The sequence below is a fragment of the Corylus avellana genome, chromosome ca1 (genome assembly GCF_901000735.1).
Source record: "Corylus avellana chromosome ca1, CavTom2PMs-1.0".
Lineage (NCBI taxonomy): Eukaryota > Viridiplantae > Streptophyta > Magnoliopsida > Fagales > Betulaceae > Corylus > Corylus avellana.
Window position 1 is genome coordinate 22,952,770 of NC_081541.1, and position 25,760 is coordinate 22,978,529.

General features: G+C 37.1%; 1 pseudogene; it reads right to left on the bottom strand.

Moving 5' to 3' along the window:
- LOC132167608 (uncharacterized) overlaps positions 1 to 11,567 on the bottom strand; it is a 103,903-nt pseudogene extending 92,336 nt beyond the window's left edge.
- Between the last annotated feature and the right edge of the window lie 14,193 nt (positions 11,568 to 25,760).

Here is a 25,760-nt window from a genome sequence, read left to right on the forward strand (position 1 = left end):
TTGAGTGTTCAAGTCAAAAGGTGAAAATTTTGGATCTGATCAATGTCATGGTTAGTTTGGTTTTGTAGCCTTTTTGACTCGAGTTAGTAGGTCCTTAGGGGTGTCTCTACACCTAATGCCCTAAAACCATCTGGTTTAGGAGTCATTGACTTAACACTCTCTACATGGGTCAATTAGAAAGCTTAAGGGAACCAAACATTGCACAACCTGACCAAAAAAAAAAGAGAGAAAAAAATATATATGCCATGGTTGTTCATTCTAATAGGGATTCTAGTGAATTTTGAGATATGGAGACATTGCATATTAGAAAGATTTGGAAGCCTCATAATTTTGTACTAATTCACTGTACACAAATTTCAAACTTGTGATGATTTAGCATGTCCTTTGTAAGTAATTGCACTTTGAGATTCCAATTCATTGTGAAGATGGAGTTCATCTTTTTAAGCTTGCTAATGAATGAAAATCATGATCTTGAAGTGATGCTTTAATTTTTGGAATAACATGAACTGTGCATGATATTTGCGGGTAACATTTCTGGAAAACCCTCATGAGACTTCACTCGTCCTCTAGGGAATTCCGAGGGGTTTAAAAGGCTTGTTGCATATGCTAAATGCAATCGTACATCCCACGAAAGATGGATTTATCTTTTCGTTTTCTGTTTTTCATTTTTGTTTTGAGTTTTGTATTGCTAAGGGACTAGCAATATGTAAATTTGGGGGTGTGTTAAGTGCTAAAATATTCATATTTTTAGCCCTTAACTTACATGTTTTAATCCTTTAGTTTTAGTTAATTATGTCATTTGAGCTCCTTATTGTGTTTTCCTTGATTATGTAGGTCATTGGAAGAAAAAGAAGCAATCTCAGAAGTTTTGAACTTAAAAAGAGCTCTTTTGGAAATTGGAAGGCTCTGGTAGAGCGATCAATCGCAGGGGATCTGTGATCGAGTGCACTACAGGCGACGACCGCAACATGCAAGGCAACCACGATCAAGCACAAGCACCAAGAGGATCGATCGCAGACCTGCGATCGATGGTACACGGGCTACGATTGAGTGCACCTGTGCGTGATGGCCAGCCACCAGCCTTAATAAGGAAAGAGCAACTTTTAGGGTTTTGTAGCTTAGTGCTAACTAGGGCTCAAAGCCTACGATTTTTAGGGGTTCTAGAGTATTCCTAAAGGCCTATAAATAGACCCTTAAGCCTCTAGAATAGATATACTTTCCAAGGAGAAGAATTGGAGCTCTTCAAGTTCAAGTTTCTGGTTTATTCTTTTCCTTTCTCTTATTTTCTTTTATGAAAATGTTTAACATCAAACTTATGTGTAACTAATTTATTTAGTAGGGCTAGATTGAAGCCCTAGTTATGTTTAGTTGATATTCAATATTGGCGCCCTTGTGATGATCTTGTTGTGATATCTAAATTGATTAATTCCTGATTTCATGAATTCCTCATATGTGTGTGCCTGATCAACATGTGCATGTGGTATGGACTAGTTAGTTAAATCAATTTGGATGACCGAGTCCTGGGTTTAACATAAGTAACAAAAGTAATCCACACCGGGTTCTTGGGTTAATCAACATGGGGAACCGGGAGTAGACACTCATGCCCTAGGCCTCATGTGTTTGTCGATTTCCACAGTTTTATGCTTTCTTAAAAACAACTTAGTAGACACCCATGCTAAATCCTTTAAGAAAGAAAAGAATTAGAGTAGACACCCATGCCTAATTCGTTGCTTAGGGAAATCAATAGCTTAAGGAGTAGACACCAATGCCCTTAGGTTGACAAACATTAGATATTCATAACATGATCAAAACATTGGCATATTGATATATTAGCTAAATATAATTAGTGGTGGATATCAAAGTCCTACCTTTTTATCATTATCAACTCAAATCCAATCTTTGTTTTATTTTATTTTTGGAATTAATTTTAAGCAAAATTTAGTAATCATCATAGGAATGACCCCGTACTTGCACCCTATACTACTGTGTTGACCTCGTGCACTTGCGGGTAAAACATCCAATTATTTGCCTATTAATTTAGGTAGGTAATTGTGACAACAAGTTTTTGGAGCCGTTGCCGGGGATTGTGGCAAATTTTGTTTAGAATTAATTTCCTTTAGTTGTGTTATTTTAATTTTCAATTTCCAATTTTGGTTTTTCCTTTAATTTATTTTTGTTTTTTTGTTTTTTCTATTTTTTCCGCAGTTCCTGTTTTGCCTTTGGACGTGTGCTCGAGTGCCCAACCAAGGCGATCGAGCACACCTTATGGTACGATCAATCGCACATCCAGAGAGCGGCACAGTTACTGCACTAACTATAGATCTGATTTTTTTTTTTTTTTCTTTTGTTGCATGCAGGGTCATTCGAATTTGCATATTAGTAAGTTTTCTTTTTAAATTTCATTGTTTCATTTTTATTTTAACCCTTTTGTTATTTTATTCACACATGTGGGGAGGCGTTCCGACATCCCATGGACCATGTTCTTTATGCCATGACCCTTATCACCATGTTAGAGAATGTCTTTCAATGAGACAAATTTCTAACAAATTTAATGGGCATAAGAACACATCATTCTTTAGATTAGGGAATGACCACTATTTTGATTCCTATAACCCAACATGGAGCCAACAGTCCAATCTCTCATGGCAAGCTCAAGCTCTCGGAATTCATGTTCAACAATCTCATGGACTGCGACATCACTCATCTTAGCAATTCTATGATTATACATATTCCTCTCAATCAGCTCCACAACAGCAATGTCAGGCTGAACCACCTTCTCTTATAGATATGATAAATACATTGATTAAGACTACATAGTAAGCATCTGAGGAGACGAAGACCTACTTCAAACCAAAAGGCAATAGTCTCAAAGAAGAAGAAGCATATCAAGAGGAGCCATCTTCCACCTATTGGCCACCGCAATACCAAGAAAAGGAGCCATCTCCCATATATGATCATTTGAATTCTTCTCCACATCAACAATATCAAGAAGAACCACCTCCTCCTAAAGGTCTGCCTTACAAGAAGCAGTTGCTGCCTTAGAAAAACAGTATGCTGACTTTACAAAACATGCGGCGGCTCATCTTAGGAGCATGGAGGAAAGAGAGCAATCATTTGAATGGATGGAGGCCCACCTCAAGCAAAAATCAGATACACTTAAAGAAGAAGAAGAGTGTCAAAGTTAGTTGGTGGCCAATCCTAATGAGCATTACATGGAGGAAGAATGCACCTACTATCATGCGCAAGCTGTCACACTGAGGAGTGAAGATGTGGTTAAAAATCAAGTGGAAGAGGGGAATGGGGAGCAAACCAAAATTCTAGAGGAGCTACATCGGGAAAAGGAAGAGAGCACTGAATCTTCTTCAACATCTATTCCCGAATTCCTAAGAAGCCAAGAGAGAAGTCTGTTAGAGCTACCACATGAGCAAATTGAGGTCATCAAGATAGAGAAACTCCTTGAGTTTTCTTCCTATTTTATTCCAGTTCATGATTCCCCACCAGATAAGAAACTGTTTGAGAAAACTCAAAGTGGCCCTCCCCGATCTGTAAACACTGGGAAGCACCTTGCAACAGAAAAGCTTCATCCCTTTTGGTGCAAGAGAAGAAAAGACTAGTGCTTCAAGTTTAAAGTACCACCGTCTAGCTGAAGATGTTAAACTTAGCGCTCATGGGAGGCACCCCATAGCATATCCTTTATATTTTGTTCCTTGTTTTATTTTATTTTTGTTCTCCTTTGTGACTTTAGTGTTTTATTTTACTTTAAGTGTTTTAGTGTTTCAAGTCCCTGGTCCTTTCTGTTACTGCGATCGAGCGCACCCTGAGTGCTATCGAGCGCAGTAACCAACTTTTGGTTGTTTGATATTATGTCAGTGCGATCAAGCGCACCAAGTGTGGCTTGAGCGCACAACACCCACACACGCATTCCATTGCGCGAGTGCGATCGAGCGCACTCGAGCAGAAGGCCACATGACCTATTTTAGGTCACTATTTCCCACTTCCACTTCATATCTTCCCCTGCGCCGTACACACACCACTCACTGCAACTACACCCCCACCGGTACACCACCACTTTTCTTCACTTTCACCAACCTTCAACCTCCACCACCGCACCTAATCTTCACCGCCACGACTCCATTCTCCCCAGGGACACCACCATCATCACATATCACACAAAACATCACCCATCAACACCCCAACTCCGATTAAACCCCAACCTCCATTTTTTTCATCATTTTTTTCAAATTGTGGGTGTTCATCCACCCACATTGTCTCTAAGAGTTGGGTTTTACTATTTTACAGGGAGTTTTGGGCAGTTGTTGCCATGCCTTAGCCACCTTGGTCAGCACAGTGCACACCAAGTGTTCGACAAAGTCCCCAATCAAGCTCATCATGCCAAGAACTCGAGCTTCGTCCTCCTGGGGGTTCGATAGCCAAGCCCCTTCTCCCCCGCCAACTTTTGAGGAGTAGGAGCTACTGTTTGAGACCACTTTTTCCATTCGCGAAGATTTTCAAAACCTTGAGGTGACTCAATGGGCGGTCGCCGAATTCAAGCGCCGGGGTATTAAGAAGCTTTTCAAGCCGGTCACCTCTACTGCATACCAAAAGCTGGTGATCGAGTTCTATGCCCACCTATCTCACAACTGCGACAGGCTGGCCACCTTCTCTTCCAAAGTGCAGGGCCGAGAAGCTGAAGTGATAAGGGCCGACATTGCCACTGCCCTCCAATGCAATGATGAGCACCCTCTAGAAATAGCACAGCTAGCCGAGCAACTACCTAAATTCTATGTGGCGGAAATCATTGAGGGCATGTGCCAAGGGCAATATGCCGATGCCCATCACAATGCCAGTAGCCTTTCCAAGCTACCTCAATGACTCTGGTTTGTGGACTCCATATTGCACCGCAATGCTTTTCCCTTGGAGCACAAAACTCAAAGGCGAGATCAATTTCTCCAAACCCTCTATGCCTTCCATAAAGATGCCTGGTATTCCATTCCCGATATGGTTTGGAACCAAATTCACAAATTTTGGAATGGAGTGCACATTGGAGGAGTTGAGTCCACACACTCATGGGGGTTGCCCTTCCCATACTTAATTACCTACATCCTTTAGAAGAAAGGCATCAAGGGCACTACAGCTGATGAGCCAGTCACTACTACCCCCATCTTTGGCATTCCCCAATGGAACAAGAGCTGCTCCCATATGCCATGGGCATCTCCAACACCAGCAGCTGGTGCGGAAGAAAGCGAGGTCGAGCCAATGGCCGAAGATGAACCCGCAGCTGAGCCAGAGGCAACAGAGGAGGAGGCCCCGATCATTTTTCATGTAGCACAGTACTGCTCACTTAGTGAAGAAATGGTAGGCCTTCAGAGAGAGTTGGCTGATCAAAGAAGGGAGGCTCGGGAGGATAAAGAATTAATGGACAAAAGACTAGCTGCCTTAGAAGAACTGATGCAGTCCATTCTCAGCCGGTTGCCACCACCATCTGGAGCATCTTCTTCTAGACAGCATTGAACAGGGACCACCGTCTGGCTGAAGACGTTAAACTTAGTGCTCATGGGAGGCACCCCATAGTTCATCTTTTTATTTTGTTTTGTTTAGTGTGTTTTAAGTTAAACTATCATTAGTTTTGTTTTTTTTTACTTGTTTTTGTGTTTTTTTATTTTGCAGGGACAAGTGTGCTTCGATTCAAGTTTCGGAGTGTGCTATGAGCCACGCTTTCCAAGACTGTAGTCCATATCCTGGGTACACTCTTTCCTTAATTTAGACACATTGGGGACAATGTGTCATTTAAGTTTGGGGGTATGGGACACATATGTTGTTACACACACTTTGTCCCAATTTCATGATTTGTGTGTTTGTTTGTTTATTTGAAAAAAAAAAAAAAAAATTATGCATGTTCATGTTTGCCCTAAAATTTTAAGTTAATCTAAAAGAATTGTGGCTTGAATTCATCAGTGAGCTTCAAATTTTGAACACATGATCTAATGAGAGTGATTACTTGTTTAGGACAAATGAAAAATCACATGTTTGATCTGATCACACAAGTACATTAGCACATAATTTGTGAGGTATGACATGAGGTCTTATATGTGTGTTTTTGTATCTTGGATGAAATTGGATGACTTATTAGATGGACACTTTGGCATATATATATATATAATAAGCTTTTCACTGAGTTACTAGACCTCTCGCCTCAAAAGCATTGAGTGTTCACGTTAGAAGGTGAAATTTTTTGATGTGATTGAAGTCATGGTTAGTTTGGTTTTGTAGCCTTTTTGACTCGAGTTAGTAGGTCCTTAGGGGTGTCTCTACACCTAATGCCCTAAAACGATCTGGTTTGGGAGTCATTGACTTAACACTCACTACATGGGTCAATTAGAAAGCTTAAGGGAACCAAACATTGCACAACTTGACCAAAAAAAAAAAAAAAAGAGAGAGAGAAAAAGAAATATGCCATAGTTGTTCATTCTAATAGGGATTTCAGTGAATTTTGAGATATAGAAACATTACACATTGGAAAGAATTGGAAGCCTCATAATGTTGTTCTAGTTCACCTTACACTATTTTCAAACTTGTGATGTTTTAGCATGTCCTTTATAAGTAATTGAACTTTGGGATTCCAATTCATTGTGAAGATGGAGTTCATCTTTTTAAGCTTGCTAATGAATGAAAATCATGATCTTGAAGTGATGCTTAAATTTTTGGAATAACATGAACTGTGCATGATGTTTGTGGGTAACATTTCTAGAAAACTCTCATGAGATTTCACTCGTCCTCTAGGGAATTCCTAGGCGTTTAAAAGGCTTGTTGCATATGCTAAATGCAATCGTACATCCCACAAAAGATGGATTTATCTTTTTGTTATGTTTTTCATTTTTGTTTTTAGTTTTGTATTGCTAAGGGACTAGTAATATGTAAGTTTTGGGGGTGCGTTAAGTGCTAAAATATTCATATTTTTAGCCCTTAACTTACATGTTTTAATCCATTAGTTTTAGTTAATTATGTCATTTTAGCTCTTTATTTGTTTTCTTTGATTTTGTAGGTCATTGGAAGAAAAAGAAGCAATCTTAGAAGTTTTGGACTTAAAAAAAGCTATTTTAGAAATTGGAAGGCTCTAGTAGAGCGATCGATCGCAGGGGAGCTGCAATCGAGCGCACTACAAGCGAGGATGGCACATTGCAAGGCAACCACAATCGAGCGCTAGCACCAAGAGTATCGATCGCAGCCCTGCGATCGAGCGCACTCGTGCGTGATGGCCAAGTCAGCCGCCAGCCTTAATAAGGAAAGAGCAACTTTTAGGGTTTTGTAGCTTAGTGCGAACTAGGGCTCAAACCCTACAATTTTTAGGGTTTCTAGAGTATTCCTAAAAGCCTATAAATAGACTCTTAAGCCTCTAAAATAGATATGCTTTTTCCAAGGAGAAGAATTGGAGCTCTTCAAGTTCAAGTTTAGGGTTTATTCCTTTCCTTCATTTTATTTTATTTTATGAAGATGTTTAACATCAAACTTATGTGTAACTAATTTATTTAGTAGGGCTAGATTGAAGCCCTAGTTATGTTTAGTTGATATTCAATATTGGCGCCCTTGTGATGATCTTGTTGTGATATCTAAATTGATTAATTCCTGTTTTCATGAATTCCTCATATGTGTGTGCCTGATCAACATATGCATGTGGTATGCACTAGTTAGTTAAATCAATTTGGATGACTGAGTCCTGGGTTTAACATAAGTAACAAAAGAAATCCACACCGGGTTCTTGGGTTAATCAACATGGGGAACCGGTAGTAGACACCCATGCCCTAAGCCTCATGTGTTTGTCAATTTCCATAGTTTTATGCTTTCTTAAAGAAAAACTTAGTAGACACCCACGCTAAATGCTTTAAGAAAGAAAAGAATTAGAGTAGACACCCATGCCTAATTCATTGCTTAGGAAAATCAATCGCTTAAGGAGCAGACACGAATGCCCTTAGGTTGACAAACATTAGATATTCATAACATGATCAAAACATTGGCATATTGATATATTAGCTAAATATAATTAGTGGTGGATATCAAAGTCCTACCTTTTTATCATTATCAACTCAAATCCAATCTTTGTTTTATTTTATTTTTGGAATTAATTTTAAGCAAAATTTAGCAATCCTCGTCGGAATGACCCCGTACTTGCACCCTATACTACTGTGTTGATCTTGTACACTTGCAGGTAAAACATCCAATTATTTGCCTATTAAGTTAGGTAGGTAATTGTGACAATAGAGAGTCCTAGAAGCCCTAGTAATCCTAGGAAATTCGGAGTCCAACCTCTTAGTCCAATTACGAAGTAATCCTAGTAAAAATCAGAGTAGGATTCGTCCCGATTTGTGTTCTTTTATTGCGGGACGAGTTTGGCATAGCAGACATCCGAAATTAGGAAACTTCCATTTCACAATGATATGTATAATTTTGAGTTAGCATTCCAATGCCACTAGAATCATCTTAATCGGATACTTGAGCTGAAAGTTATGGTCAAAATACCGAGACATGTGCAGATTCCAAATTTGACTCAAATTAGAGAAATTCCGATTTAATCATGTCCTTTATTTGATTAAACTTAACCACATCATATAGGTGTGATAAGTGCCGAATGTTGCACATTCAAGCCCCTTAATTTGCATATGTTAATTCCTTAGCATTGTTATTTGTCTGATTTTGTTTTATTTTTGTGTTTTCAGGTGCTTAATAAAGATACAAGAAAATCATTGATTTTGGGCTCAAAATGCATTTCAAGTACTGTAGCACCACTGTAGCGAATTCACTGTGGCATAATGTAGTAATTTGCTGTAGCAATTTTACTGTAGCAGAGTTACTGTAGCTACAGTGCGCTCGAGCGCACACGCGCGGCAGAGGCAAAAAGAAGTCCGAAATTGATAAGAAAAGTTTTTCTAGGTCTCCCAATCCGACTGGGAGACTGAATTACGATTTTTCTGGGATTTCTAGGGTTTTTAGGGTTCTCCTAATCCCTATAAATAGTCCTCTAAGCATTGAGAAAAAAGACACACCGCTTTTTAGAGTAAAAATTCAGTAAATTGTCTTTGGTGCTTAGAAGATTATGAGCAGCTAAACCCTTTCGTGGGGTGTTGATGTAACCCTATCCACGCACAATGGTTTGATTGTATTTAATTTCTAGATTTTCAATTTATGCTTGTTGATTGTATAACTATGCGGATTGCTACAATTGATTTCTGTTCTTAATTATTAAATGCAATTGTTCTTAAATTCTAAAATTAATATTTGTGAAATTCTTCTCTTGTCTTAGAAAGTATTTTACTTTTATTAATCTCAAATCATTCTTGTTTTCTGTGATTATGAGGATGATGGTTATACAATGGGTTTAATTGACATATCATCAATAGGATTTGATAGGCCATGCCTAGGGAAGACAGATTGTACTACACCCTAGTTTAGTGTAATTTGGGTAGACAGTCTGTGCCAATCGAAGATGGGTTACACTTATTCATTGATTGTGTGTATCCTGTTAAAGAATTTGATAATTTATACCTAGGAAAGACTGGTCATACCGCATCTTAGTTGTTAGGTGGACGATCCGTGCCAACCAAAGATAGATTATGCTTATTCTTTAATAAGGTAATTTCTTGTTTATTTATAACATGCATAGAATGAATTTCTGGGATTAATTATGATTAGTCATTGTTGTGTGGATAGAGGTGAAATCAATACCCTACACTCTCTCTCCTATTTTAATTTTCTTTTATTTTCATGCACTTTACTTTTAAAGAAAATCAAATAAATTCTCTTTTTAATTAAGTTAATTTTAATCTTTCGAATTTGATAACAAAACCCCTGCAGTTCTTGAGGTTCGACACCCTCTCTATAGCCGTATCCTACAAAGATTCGTCCTATTGCGAGGGGTTATTTTTATTATTGATATTTTTGGACACAAAAATACCACATCATAGGTCCTCTATTATGATTGGTTAAGCTCAACCATATCTTCTAGGTCTTCCCAATTTGCCCTTTAAGCTTGGAACCTTTTCGGAAGCTCTTTCTTTTCTTCCATGACCTACATAAACACAGAAAACACATAAAGGAAATAAAATAGCACAACATACCAAGACAAAGAAATTAACAAGTGTAAATTAAGGGCTAAAATATGAATATTTTGTAACTTAACAGCTGATCCCTTTTATGCCTTCAATCGTCCAACCGATAGCTACCTTGTACTCTCTCAAAACATCCAACAACTTCTCTTCTTGAGCACCAACTAAATCAGAAGCTATGATCACAGGCAAAGATTCTGCTGGACCGAGGAACTTATACTTGAGGTTATCTGGTAAGGGCTTAAGTTCCTTCTTGGGAGGCTCGGGTACTGATGCCTCCTCCTTCTCACTGCTCACCAGAGGAGCACGCTCCAAAATTGCATCTGCTTGCTCAAGTAACTTGTCTAAATCCAAATCATCTCCAAACTGAGCTAGGCATGCTTCTAGGGAGTCCTCTATGCTTGATTCTTCAAACGTGTCCTCCATGATCTCCTTTATCAAGCATACATTTCTTACTTCATCAAATTCTTGTGATTGCTTGTTGATATGAAAGATATTCAGCTCCACTGTCATATTTCCAAAGGAGATCTTCATTACCCCCGTCCTACAGTCTATTAGGGCGTTAGCCATAGCTAAGAATGGTCGCCCTAGAATTATTGGTATTTGAATCCCAACATTCAGAACCGGCTCTGTGTCTAGCACAATAAAATCCATGGGGAAATAAAATTTATTAACCTTAATCAAGACATCCTCGATTAGTCCCCGTGGAACCTTCACTGACCTGTCAGCCAATTGGAGTGCCATCGATGTGGGCTTTAATTCCCCTAAGCTCAACTGTAAGTAGACTGAGTAGGGCAAAAGATTTACATTCGCTCCAACATCCAATAATGCCCTCTCAATACGACTGACTCCTATCATGCAAGAGATAGTAGGACAACCAGGGTCCTTGTACTTGATAGGCAACTTGCATTGCAGGATTGAGCTAACCTGCTCAGTCAGGAACGCCTTTTTTGAGACATTTGTCTTCCTCTTGACAGTTATCAAGTCCTTCAAGAACTTGGGATATGATGGCACTTGCTGGATGGCATCCAAAAATGGGATATTGATCTGGACTTGCTTGAATACCTCCGGAATGTCTTCAAAGTTCCCTCCTTTCTTAGGTGCTTGCAACCTTTCAGGGTAAGGTGCTTTAGGCACAAATGACCTAGGAGGGTCCTCAATAGCTAGTGTTGCTTTAGAGGGCTCAGCATCTCTCTTCTCCTTGTTGCCACTCTCTTGCCCTTATGACACAGCAGGGTTCTCTTCAGGCAGAACCACTTGATTGTCCACTTGTCTCCCTGACCTTAGTGTGACAATTGATTGCACTTGCTCCTGCCCGTGCGCAGCTTCCGAAGAACTTCCAACCGCATACTGTCCCTTCAGGTTGGGCACGGGTTAAATAGGGAACTTTCCCTTCTCTCTTTCACCCAAGTGACTTGCGATTTTACTCACCTGACTCTCTAGATTGGCAATTGCTTGGGCGTTTACCATTGTCACACTCATCACTTCACTGATGAATTGGCCAATCATCTTCATGAAATCCTTTAAAGTTTCCTCAAACGACTGTGAAAATGACACTGGTGCTTAAGTGGGAGCTTGGTAAGCAGGTGATGGTGCTTGCTGGGCCGAGCGACCACGAGTCAGAACCGATGGAAGAAATCCGGGAGGGTATTGATTGTGAGCATGATGAGGGGCTCCTCCCAGATTCACCAGTTGGTTTTGCTTCCATGAGAAATTAGGGTGGTTCTGCCACCCTGGATTGTATGTCTCGAAGTATGGTCCATTTGACTGCTTCTAATAGTCATTGAAAGCGTTTACTTATTCCATAGGATACTTGTAAAAAGCCGGCATAGATGGACAATTCTATGCTAAGTGCATAGGACTACCACAGATGGAATAACTATCAACATTGAAAGTGTTGGCAGTATTGATGGACTGGGCCAGTGCGAGAGCGTCGACCTTCTTGGTGATGGCATCTATCTTTATCCTCAAATCAGTGTCCTCCTTAATCTCATAGATGCCTCCTTTCTTGGGAGCAAGAGTGGACTAGTCCCGACAACTTGAAAAATCCCAACGCTGTGAGTTGTCAGACAACTTGTCCAATGCCTTATATGCTTCATCCCCCATCAGACTTAAAAATGCCCCCCCGTTCAATGATAAGTGCTAAAATATTTATATTTTCAGCCCTTATCTTACATGTTTTAATCCTTTGGTTGTAGTTAATTAGGCCATTTTAATTCCCTTTTGTGTTTTTGATGTTTTTACAGGCTTTTGGAAGAAAGTGAAGTAAAACTGGGTGATTTAGGCTCAAAAAGAGAAGATGGAAAAATTGGAGCTCCCTGGTACTGCAATCAATCGCAAGGTACCTGCGATCGAGCGCAATACCAGAGAAGATGCTGCATGAGCCAGGCCAGGAGCGATCGAGCGCAGACCAAAAGAAGGATCAGTCGCAGACCTGCGATCGAGCGCACACGGGCTGCGATCAAGCGCACCCGTGCGCAGGAGGCATTCCAAGTGGCGGCTATAATGTCCCTATTTCCATATTAGGGTTTTTCAAATTCCAAATTGTGATAGGATTGAAACCCTACGAAATCCCTAGGGTTTACTACTTTTCCAAGGACTTCTAAAGCCTATAAATAAACCTGTTAGGTTCTAGGCATAGGTGTGGAGAAAGAGGCACAAGCTCTGGAAAGGAACTGAAGGCTGAATCAAGAGGAGTTTGGGTTTTTCTTCTCTTCCACCCTTTTATTTTTATTATGTAGTTTATATTTTATTTAGGGCTAGATTGAAGCCCTAGTTATGTTTAATTAATATTTCAATATTGGCACCTTTGTGATGATCTTGTTGTGCTATTTAACTTGATTAATACCTGCTTGCATGAATTCCTCATATGTGTGTGCCTGATCAACATGTGCATGTGGTATGAACTAGTTAGTTGGATCAATTTGGATGACCGAGTCCTGGGTTTAACTTTAGTAACAAAAGAATCCACACCGCAATTCTTGGGTTAATCAACATGGGGAACTGGGAGTATACACCCATGCCCTAGGCCTCGTGTGTTTGTCGATTTTTATAGAACATATGCTTTTCTAAAGAACAACTTAGTATATACCATGCTAAATCCTTTAGGAAATAAAAGAGTTAGAGTATACACCCATGCCTAACTCGTTGCTTAGGAAAATCTATAGCTTAAGGAGTATACACCCATGTCCTTAGGTTGGCAAACATTAGATATGCATAACATGATCAAAGCATTGGCATATTGTTATATTAGCTGAATATAATTAGTGGTGGATATCAAAACCTTAATCCTTTTTAGTTTTTGTTTATCTTTTATTTTATTGAATTCAATCGTGACAATTGAATTTTATCTTTTCATTAAATAGGAATCTACTTCTAAACATAATTTACCAATCCTCGTGGGAATGATCTCGTATTTGCCTACTATACTATTGTTTTGATCTTGTGCACTTGCTAGCTAAAACGTACTAAATATTATCTATTAATTTAGGTAGTATTTGGCACAACATTCAATGACTCAATCATGCTATGGTTGGATTGAGTCAGTCCTTAGAAGAAGAACTGAACGAGTCTCCACTTCTCATATCCATGAGGAGGGCACTTTATCAGCAGATTCTTAAAACGTTCCCAACTCTTAGAGAACTTCTCATCTTCCTCCTAAGTGAAAGAACTAATCTCCTTACAACTTTCATTCACTTTCGACATTAGGAAGAACTTGTTGTAAAACTTGCTCAACAAGATTTCTCAAGATGTAATGGATCTAGGCGTGTTGGAGTCCAACCATGCCCTGTCTTTATTGTGCAGTGAGAAAGGGAAGAGTCTAAGGTGGACAGACTCTTCAGAGAAATTCTGAAATTTGAAGGTGGCACAAATGTCCTTGAATTTCTTTACATAACTGTAAGGATTTTCAAGTTCCAGGTAGAAGTTGGATGATGTGTGGCTTCAAATCAAAATGGGTGGCATTGGTTGGTGGCAACACCATGCACGAAGGGGAGTTTGTCGTAATGGGTGCAAACAAATCCCTAAGCGATGTGGTGTAGTCCACATTCCAAGCTCTAACTTGCTCCGCATTCTCAGCTCTCGCATTGTCATTCTCAACTCTAGGCTGCTCCACATTATGGGGTATGTTATCTCCTATCCCAACAGTTTCTCTCTCAATTGGTGCTCTCCGATTTCTCCTAAAGGTTCTATCAATGTCGGGATGTAAAGGTATCAACTCTAGGTTCAGGGATCTCCGACCAAGCATACACTAAACAAAAATTCTAAAATAAACTAACTAACGAAAATCAAATATTCACAAAAATAAAAAGGACAAAACAAAGAATAAAAATTGAATAGAAAACAAAATATTAACAAAAATGGAACAAAAGAACTGCAAAAGATGTTTTTTTTTTTCTTAACAGCTTTTGGTTTGTTGAAGCTGGTTGCAAAGGTGACTCTAGCGCAGGTAAGGTGCGATCGAGCGTCGGTCTACTGTGCGCTCACGTCAACTACGAAAACATAGAGCGCAGGTGCACGGGATGTGCTGGGATAGGCTCGAGTGCGCTCGAGCGCAGGTGAGGCGCACTTGATTGCACCGGTAGGGACTGGATTTCGCCGAATATGCAACAAAACACAAAAACAAACTTCCTTTCCCCCCCCACCCCTTTTTTTTAAACAAAATTGCAGAAACAAAAAACAAAAAATAAAATAAAATAAAATAGAATAAAAAAAAATTAAAAACTACAAGAAGACAATTAAAACAAAAATCTACCTAAACTAGTAGAAAAACAAAATCAATTTAAACAAAAAATCAATTTTCACAAAAACAAACAACTCCCCAGCAACGGCGCCAAAACTTGATGTGTGCAAATTTAAATAACTCGCAAGCGCACGAGTTGTGTATAATAAAGCGTGTGCAAGTGTGAGGTTGAACCACAGGGAGTTGTGTAGCAAAAAATCAATTTTTTTATCTAAACTAATTCTATTTTAACCTAATTCTAAAGTTCGAGTGATTTTGTCATGCAAAATTAAAATAAACTAAATAAAATGATTCAAAACAATTAATGGAAAAACACTAAGGTTTTCTGAATCCACCTTGCCAAATCGAACAACACATTCTTGCATTTTATACATACAACCGACAAAAAGTAAGTTTTATACATTGTTCAAAGTTCGTAAAATTTCATATTAAATTATTCAATGAATCCAACCGTTAAACGAATCACAACGAATATCCAATTAAGATCAGATCATCCACTGTATTTGTTTGATATACGAATCACAATGGATATCCATTCTCAACCAAATCATTCGATGTATCCATGGATGAAAAACAACAATATCCAACTTTTTATGAATAAAAAACCCAACATTCAATCAAATGAAATTAATCAAGCAATTGAATTGAATTCGAACAACAATTTGATTAAACATCAGAATTGTATAGATAAAATGACAAGAATGTGTTATTTATCAATGATGAGGCTTCATCTTCAACCTTAGTTGAAGGTTTTAGGCTCTGATGATTACAAAACTCATATCAAAATGAATTAAAACCATAAGAAACGTAAAACTTATAAAGAGAAGCGTAGCAAAAGCCCTAAAATGACAAAAAGTCGAAAATATGCTCTCTACGACACCTCCCAACGTGTGTAAAGAAAAAGTGATATAAATACTAAAACCCAGGGCTTCAGCGCTACCAGGTTAGCCCGGGTGGGCTTGATCGCACACTAGGTGCGCTTAAGCGCACTCAAGCATGTGTTAGGGCTCTCCAGCGCAGCACTTAGGTGCTGTGAGTTTGGTTGATTGCACGAGTGTGCTTGATTGCGGTTCCCCTACGCTCGATTGCATTTCCATAGATGCTCTTCTTCAACTTCTTCACAATTTTCACACCAAAGACCGCAATTTTCTCTCAATGACCTGCAAAACACTAAGACACCAAAACAACCCAAAAAATCATAAAATAACAAAGCTAAGGCTTTAACAAATACAAGTTAAGGGGCCCAAATATGCAATATTTGGCACTCATCACATTCCAATTCAACTATTATCCAATCTAATCATAACCTTATCCCTATCATATCTTTAGGAGTTTGCTAAGTGTTACCCCACTTAACCACAAGGTTGCTAATAATTTATCCCTCTCATAGCTTTGAGGTGTCAAGCGTGTGACCCTGCTTAACCGCTAGGCTGTTATGCAATTTTATTTCCCTCTCTCTAACAATAAGGTGTTAGGCGCATAATCTCCACTTAACTGTTGGGCTTTTTCATACATTCATACATTACATATATTTTTCATAATATTAGATTTTTTTCAAGGCACGTTTTCCTTCTGAAACTCAACCCATTTTCATAAATCATTTTCTTTGGAAATACATTTTAATTTAACACATATGTAAAACATTTCAAAATATATTCATACGTGTAATTAAAATAGTAGGGTCAAGAAAACATATAGAACATGCTTTTGTAAAACAATGCAAGGTCAGTAAGTTTGAACTTACAGTTTGAGTTTAAATTCTTTAAACGCAGTCTCCTTCATCAGTACACTTTCTGGATTAGTATTGTATTTTTCACATTAGCATGTACTTGCTTTATTTTATTCCTAAGCCTCATTTCAAATCCTAGGATACTTAAAATACCACAAGAAACATTATTTTAATGCTTTGCCTTTATCCTAAACATTTGGGCAGCATAACGACATATTTACAATATCTTGGTATTAATTGGGCATTATAATGACATATCTAAAGTACTTAATACTATTTGGGCATCATGCGGGCATTACTAAGACATTAGTATAATATTTAATTAAAATTTCTAGCATTACTTGGGCATTACAACAGCGCTATTGTAAAATACCTAATAATATTTAGGTAGCACAATGATGCATTTGTAATATAAAAAGAATGATTGAATATAATATCATTCCCTGAGATATTCAATCACACTTTCCCCGAATAATTTAGACATCATAACGCCATAAATTAAATTCTAATGACTAGAATTGACATAAACTATTAGAGGCAAAATATGAAGAAAAGTGGTCGAAAACAAAAATATAAATTGCCCTTTTTTGGACAGTAAAATGATTTACTCAAATTTTCTTTGCTGCAATACTTTTAGATTAGTTGCAATTTTGTAGGCACACAATTAGGTCGTAGAAGATTTGAGAGTATATGAGAAGTTTATGATTGCAACGTGCAACCAGATTTTTCATGCAACTTAATTATGAGGTGTTGTCCAATGTACGTAGTCCGAACTACATACACAAATTTCACATTATTTCTTTATAATTAATCTATTTCTCTTTTAGTCAAATTAATAGAATCTTAAATATTAAATCATGTAGCTCAAACCAATCACTTCTCAATTCAAACTAAGAATACAAGATTAGACATAAAATATATTTTCCAAATATGTTTGATCCAATTTAAAATCAATATTTATACTAAAGTATTTTTAGTCATCCTAATAAATTCCTTGGGTGTCACACAATTTTGATAATTCGTGCATTCGTATGAAGGCATTGCTTAGATCGTAAGATGCTTGGGAGATTGTAGAAAAAGGCTACGATGAGTCTAGTGACGAAGCTCCTTTGAGTCCTAACCAAAGAGAGGCCTTTCAAAAACTTTGAAAGAATGAACAACAAGCTCTCACTCTTATTCATCAATGTTTGGATGAAGCCATGTTCGAGAAGGTGGCAAATGCAACCACCACCAAGCATGCATGGGAAACTCTCCTAAACTCCTATCAAGAAGTTGAAACAGTGAAGAAAGTTCGCCTTCAAACATTAAGAGGTAAATTTGAAGTTTTGTGAATGAAAGAATTCGAGTCGATTAAGGATTATTTTTCAAGGATGTTGGCCATAGTAAATCAAATGAAGAGATATAGAGAAAAATTAGAGGATGTTCCAGTCATTGAAAAGATCCTCCGTTCCTTGCAACAAAAATTTGACTACATCGTTGTAGCTATTGAAGAGTCAAAAGATTTAGAAAGCACGAGTATTAATGAATTCATGGGATCTCTACATGCCCATAAAGAAAGGTTTAATGAAAAGAAAGAAGAGCCATTGGAGCAAGTTCTAGCTACACAGAGGCCGTGGTAGAGGAAGAGGAAGAGGCGGGCGTAATTGCAATAATTACGAAGAGAAAGGTCAAGTATCAAGAGGACGAGTAAGAGAAAATAATTCAAAGCAATATGGAAGAATATATGATAAATGTCAAGTTAAATGTTATAATTGCCAAAAATATGGTCATGCTTGGGAGTGTAGAAGTCATACTAACAATGTTGAAGAGAAAGCCAATTACGTTGAAAATGAGGAAGTGAAGCCCACTTTGTTGCTAGCTTGTAAAGGAGAAGAAAGAGGAGAGAAGAACTAGTGGTATCTTGACAACGCGGCAAGCAACCATATGTGAGGAGACAAAACAAGTTTGTGGAGCTTGATGAATTAGTGAGCGGGAATGTTACTTTTGGATACTTGTCTAAAGTTCCTATAAAAGGGAAATGCACAATCTTAATTGAAAGAACAACAAGGATCGTATTCTACCCCCAAGTCAAACTCATAAGCAATTTATATAAAGGAAACAAATTTCAATGCACAGTATCACCAAATAACCAAGGTATGGAGGGGATTGTTGTAATATTTGTTACAAACATTCATTTTTCAGTCATTTGAAAATGTTTTATCATTTGATATTATCTTCATGAGTTTTTATGGGAAATAAAAATCAGCTTTAACCATTTTGGTTTATAACCGTTTGTATTTATTCTTGGTTATGAGATATAACTTTTATAATCGTTTGCATTTATTACTTTAAATAACAATTAGTTTTAATTGATTTTTACCGTTTTGACCGTTAGTCTTCAACAAGTTTTATTGTAGTTTGACCATTTGATTATTAACAAATGTTTTGCCATTTTTTGATGTTATGACCATTTGGTCATTAATTATATAAAGAAAGAAAACATCCCCAATCTCATCGCAGAGTGAGTTTGCAACAAAAAAGAAAGAAAGGCAAACTCATTTTCTTTATAAAAGAGTTTCATCCTATTCTAGAAGACCAATTGCGTAGAATTCTATTCTATTCAACTTGTATTTTCTCTTTGCGGTTTTTTATCAAGAAGATCAAAGGATTGTTCTACTAGTCTTCGTTATTGGAAGTGCGCCCTTAACGAAGGTTAATGCTATAGTCTAATCCTAGGAGGTTGTGTTTCAAAGGATCCAATCGCACAGAGTTATATACTCCGGGAGGCACGAATCAACCTTTAAGGACAACGCTCTTGCGTGATTCTATAGCATATTGTGAGATCTTTCTACACTCTACTTTTCATCTCTTGTATTTTATTTATTTTATTGTTAATTTTCAGATTGTAATTATTTTATATCATTGCGAATTTGTGCACTATCCGAAATTTTTTCCAACAATCTTAAAGGTTGACCTTGATGGTTGCACAAATATTTTGATTAGAGCATAACAATAATATTTAATCTTATGATAATTCAAATACTATAAGAGTTTGTGGTATGCAATTCGCATATGCGAAAGATGAAATCAATTCTTGAGTGGAAAGATTTTATTATGAAAAAAATCTGATAATTGATTTGTTTATTAGGAAAGAGCTTAATGTCATGTGTAGGCATTGGAAGTGAAAATATTTTGACTAGAAGAGATTTTGATTATTTGACCTCAAATTGTGTTAATTTAATTTGTTTGTCGAATAATATTTTATTGATTGGGTCATGAATCTTGCAATAAAAATCATTAAGCCTTTTATGGATTTTTAGAACTTAGAAATTTCTATTGTGATATGTTGAATTTGTTGGAGAACATTTACGTTGACTAATAATAACAAAGTGAGTGGTTACTGTAACACCCCACCTCAATGACACACAATATTGTTCCTTTTTGGCTCCCCCAAACCAGACTTTTCAGGAGGTCACCCATCCTGGTACTACTCTAGCAGAAGCACGCTTAACTGCAGAGTTCTGATGGGATCATAACCATCATGGCTTTAAAACGCGTTGTTGTCATTAAGGGTGTAAGTATACATTTAAGTACATACACATCTCCATACCCAGGCAATGTGGGACGCCACAATCACCCCCTCTTAGGACCCAGCGCCCCCGCTGGCGACCCTCATGGGATTAGCCCATTCTTGACGTCCATCCCAGCGAGTGCCCGCTAGCGACCTTCATAGGCTTGTGCACGCTCCCCCCATCTTAGGCTGGGCAATGACTTTGATTCCAATTGTAACACTCCACCTCAATGACACACAATATTGTCTGCTTTTGGCTCCCCCAGACCAGACTTCCCAAGAGATCACCCATCCTGGTACTACTCCAGCAGAAGCACGCTTCACTGCGGAGTTCTGATGGGATCATAACTATCACGGCTTTAAAATGCGTTGTTGTGCAAATTTATTTAACTCGCAAGTACACGAATCGATTGTAATATAATAGATTGCAAGTGTGAGGTCGATCCCACAGAGAATTGTATTTTTGAAAGAGCAATTTATATCTAATCTAATTAAATCCAAATCTAGTTCCAAAAGGTTTTTGATTTTTGAGTTTTGAAAATTAAAGGATAAACATAAACTAAATAAAATAAGTAAATCTAAGGAGAAAGGTACTAAGGTTTGGGAATTCACACTCACCAAATCATAACAACATACTTTATGTTCATCAATATTAATCCGAAGTTCTCACAAATTAAATCATAGATATGTTTTACTATGCTTCAAAGAATTAATCAAAACCATCCCATGTATCCATTCATTGACCAAATCACAAAAGGAATCCAAATTCAATTGAAACACCAGATGTATCCGTAGAACAAATCACAAGTGATATCCAATTTTTATGAGTTAAAAGCCAAGCAATCAATCATATGAAATTATCTCAAATCATCACATGTATCCTTGAATCACAAGAGATATCCAAGAATCACTCCATACAATTGATTAGAAGTAAAACAATTGAAATATAAAACCCAATAAAATCAGAATAATAAAAACTTACATAAAAGTGATGTTGTTCTTCATCGGTGAGGCTTCATCCACAACCTTAATTGAGAATTTAGCTCCACATAAAAATAAAATCTAAACCTAAACCTAAACCTAAAGAAAAACTAAATAAAAGAATTTTGCTCTCTGGGATTGTGTCCCTTTTCTTGAATGCAAAGAAGTCTATTTATAGGTTTAGGGAAGTCCTAGAAGCCCAAGTAAACCTAGATAATTCGGAGGTCTGTCTCCCAGTCAAAATAGAAGTCTGAAATAGGAATAGGATTTGTCCAGATTTGTGTCCTTTAATTGCGGGGCGATTTTGGCATAGAAACTGTCCGAATTAGGAAAATACTATTTCATAACAAATTGTAGCATTTTGAGTTAGCTTTCCAATTCCATTTGAATCACTTCAATCCGATATTTGAGAAGAAAGTTACGGTCAAAATACTGAGACATGTGCAGAATCTGAATTTGAATCCGATCCGAAATCTTATCCAATCTGATCTTTTATCCAATTTAATCTGATTTAACCTTTTTCTTGGATTTGGTTAGACTTAACCACATCATCTAGGTCTTCTCAAAGTATGCTTTCTTCTAAACTTTGCATTTTTCCCTTTAAAGCTGTAGTTTTTCTTCAATGACCTACAAAATACTACAAACACAAAACTAACACAAAATATTAAATAATGACACAGCTAAAAGATTAACTAATGTAAATAAAGGGGTCCAAATATGTAATATTTGGCACTTATCAGTTGTCATTAAGGGTGTAAGTATATATTTAAGTACATACGCATCTCCATACCCAGGCAATGTGGGACGCCACAATTTGGAGACGTGAGGTATTTTTTAATATACGTACATATGGGTTGCTTCAAAATATGTAGATATATATAATGTTTTGAAGGATTTATAAATATATACATGAGGACTACTTTAAAGTATAGATATATGTAACACCATCGAATAGGTGGTTTATAAAGATAGTCATGGGTGCTAAGTCCTACATTGCCTAGTTACTAAGTGAAATTGGGCTTTATAATGAATTCTAGGGAAGCTCAAATTGACTAGTCCTTTTGAAGTGATAGCGCAGATATGGCTAGCGCTTTTCCCTGGGTCGTTACTAGTGGTATTAGAGCCACCTAGTAACGCCAGGTCATGTGGCACTGGAACACTGCATGACGTGGCCCTTACGAGGACGTCAGAAATTTAAGAGGGAGAGTTTGTAAAATCCCTATCCCATATTAGGAAGATGAGAAGAAGCCCCATAGAGTAGGTGGTTTATAAAGATAGTCATGGGTGCTAAGTCCCACATTGCCTAGTTTCTAGGTGAAACTAGGCTTTATAATGAATTCTAGGGAAGCTCAAATTGACTAGTCCTTTTGAGGTGATAGCGCAGATATGGCTAGCGCTTTTCCCTAGGTCGTTACAAGATAAACTGAAACAAGAAATAAAACTGATGAGCCCAAAGGGGGCCTAGTAAGTGAAATCCACAACCATAAGTAGTTTTACTCCTCGTCCCGTTTTGAAAATTGGAACTCATAACTACATATGTTCCCAGTATATTTTTAAAGAAAACAAAAAGCAAATAAAATATATTATCATCAATAAAATTTGTGATAGTCTTTATCTCATACTAGGCCCATGTATATTGTTACCCCCATATACTAGGGTTGCGCAGTCCTTGCGACCTGGGATGAGATACTGTGGCCTCAGCCCCATCCCCTGGCCAGCCGATTAACTCTAGGTGCACTCAGCATGGCAAAAAAAAAACTATGATAGAACCACCTTTTGGCAGAGCCTCTTTCAATGGTTGCGCTTCCATCCTTAGCATCGGTACCGAGCTTCTCTCTTGTTTCTCTTGGGGCCAAAAATACACTCCTCCCTACATGTGCCCTTATTTTATAACACTCTTTTCTCATTTCTTGTACTTCTCTTGGTACATCTTAGGGCAACATGTAGGAGGGTTTATTATCGTTTTCTCAAAATTCTCTTTATAACATCAATATTTTCACAATGTTTATATTTATCAAACTTGTCATGCATGCATAAAAATTCCATAATATAAACAAAATAATCATTTGCAGTTTGAAACAAAATTGCATAAATAGCATAACATGATAATTTTTCTGGAAGGGATAGTAAATTCACTTACATCTTGACTGCAGTAAAAATTTCCTCTGACTGCTAACTAGTCTCCTGAAGGAAATACAGACACGTTACTACCCTCATACACGTCACAATAAAGCATTCCATTACTACTATGAGTTGGCTCGCTAATCAATTTAGAATGAACTTAAGTATTTAGGTATGTTTTCCCATAAAAGTTCTAGAACTTATTTTATTCGTTAGGATTCATATACATATATTTATATAATATATCTTAATGTACTTTAAATTATTTTGTTTATAACAAATTGCTCTCATTTATTCTATATCTATATACATATATAGTTAAGTATACTTCAAACCTTGTTGCACCTATATATACACGCCGAGGTACTACAACTGTGTATATATATATATATAAAACACCCCGGTCCCATATTGGGAAGATGAGAAGAAGCCCCCATAGAGTAGGTGGTTTATAAAGATAGTCATGGGTGTTAAGTCCCACATTGCCTAGTTACTAAGTGAAACTAGGTTTTATAATAAATTCTAGGAAAGCTCAAATTGACTAGTCATTTTGAGGTGATAGCGCAGATATGGCTAGCGCTTTCCCTGGGTCGTTACAAGTGGTATCAGAGCCACCTAGTAACATGAGGTCATGTGGCACTGGAGCACTGCATGACGTGGCCCTGACGAGGACGTCAGGAATTTAAGAGGGGGAGTTTGTAACACCCCGGTCCCATATTGGGAAGATGAGAAGAAGCCCCATATAGTAGGTGGTTTATAAAGATAGTCATGGGTACTAAGTCCCACATTCCCTAGTTACTCGGTGAAACTAGGCTTTATAATGAATTCTAGGGAAGCTCAAATTGACTAGTCCTTTTGAGGTGATAGCGCAGATATGGCTAGCGCTTTTCCCTGGGTCGTTACAGTTACTCATGTTATGATGGAAAAAAATACTTAGTCATTGCTAACTGTGTGCAGAGAATACAACTTTGCTAAAGATTCTTGCAGGTAAGCACATAGTAGGAGAAGGAGATGTGGTGTGCATATTGAGTCGATCGGTTCTCACGACACTCAGTTGGTGTGAGGTGGCGACAATCTATTTTGGAAGATCTTGAAGTAAAGCTATTGGCTTCGCTGTGAGTTTTAAACGCTAATTCATAGGTCTTATTTTTTTAAGACATAATATACCATTTCATTATTAAAATGAAAAAAAAAAAAAAAAAAACAAGTTATGAAGGTGCTCCTTGATTGAATTAAAGCTGGTGCAAAATTTTATAATTACATGAATTTTGTATATGATAAGCAGTGGCTTCTATTGATTCATCTATTTCAAAGAAGAAATAGTATATAGCATTTATGTTAGCTATGACATGCTAGATTAGCATAAATACTAGTTATTTGGTAATTCTTCATCTATACCATTCAGCTTTCAAATTTATCTGACATGATGGTTCAGAATAAAATATATATGATTATTGATGTTCCTTTATACCGAGGCTCATTTGATATATGATAAATTAATCATATCATAAGAATGATATCAATGGCGTATTTATTAAAATGAGCCAATACTAGTTGATTATTATTTAGTTGAGCCTAATACTTTGCATATTTACTGGAGATCTAGTTGAAAAAGATTTATTTACTATCTTGAAGGAAAACTGTCAATTGAGAGAAAAGAAAGAAGAGGAATTGACAAATCATACTTAGAGAAAGATGAGCTCATGGAAGTTATTTCTTAAAGCACTTGTGTGCTATTAATGAAAATTTATTTCTTGTGACTATTTGGTTGATTCCATTAATATTTAGCATGATAGATTTATACATGTAAATCTTGGCTACATCAAGGGAATGAAAAGAAATTAGAATATTGGAATAAATTATGAATGGTATTATTGTCAATTTTTAGGCTACCTACCAAAGTGTGGGAGGAAGCCATTATTTTGTTTGTCACATTTATAAGCATTGTTTGGAATACCTTAAAGTCTGGGGGGTTTTGGCAAATGTTATGTTACTCGAACTCAGCATGAGGAAACTTGGTTTTATAACCTATGATTATGATTTTATTGGTTTTGCATGTAATAGTTCATGCTATAGATTCCTTATTATTAAAAGTGATGTTTTAGATTGCAATACTATTATTGAATCTAAAAAATGTTATTATCTTTCAGTATGTGTTTCCTTTGAAAAATAAGAAAAATTATTTCATGAATTTTTTGTTGCCTCTAATAAATTGTTGATGATGTATATGAATTGAGAAGAAGCAAAGGAGCTAGAACAGAAGGAATCTCAGTAATGATTTTATTGCTTATATTGTTGATGATGACCAAACATGTTATGATGAAGCAATTAAATCTCTATTTGATGTATCTTTTGGCTAGAAGCTATAAACAATGAATTGGAATCAATTATGTCTAACCATGTTTGGGAACTCGTTGAGTTACCTCGTAAGATTAAACCAATTGGTTGTAAATAAATGGTTAAGAAGAAGCTTAAACCGGATGATACAATAGATAAGTACATGGCAGACTTGATAGCTAAAAGCTACAAGTAAATGCAAAA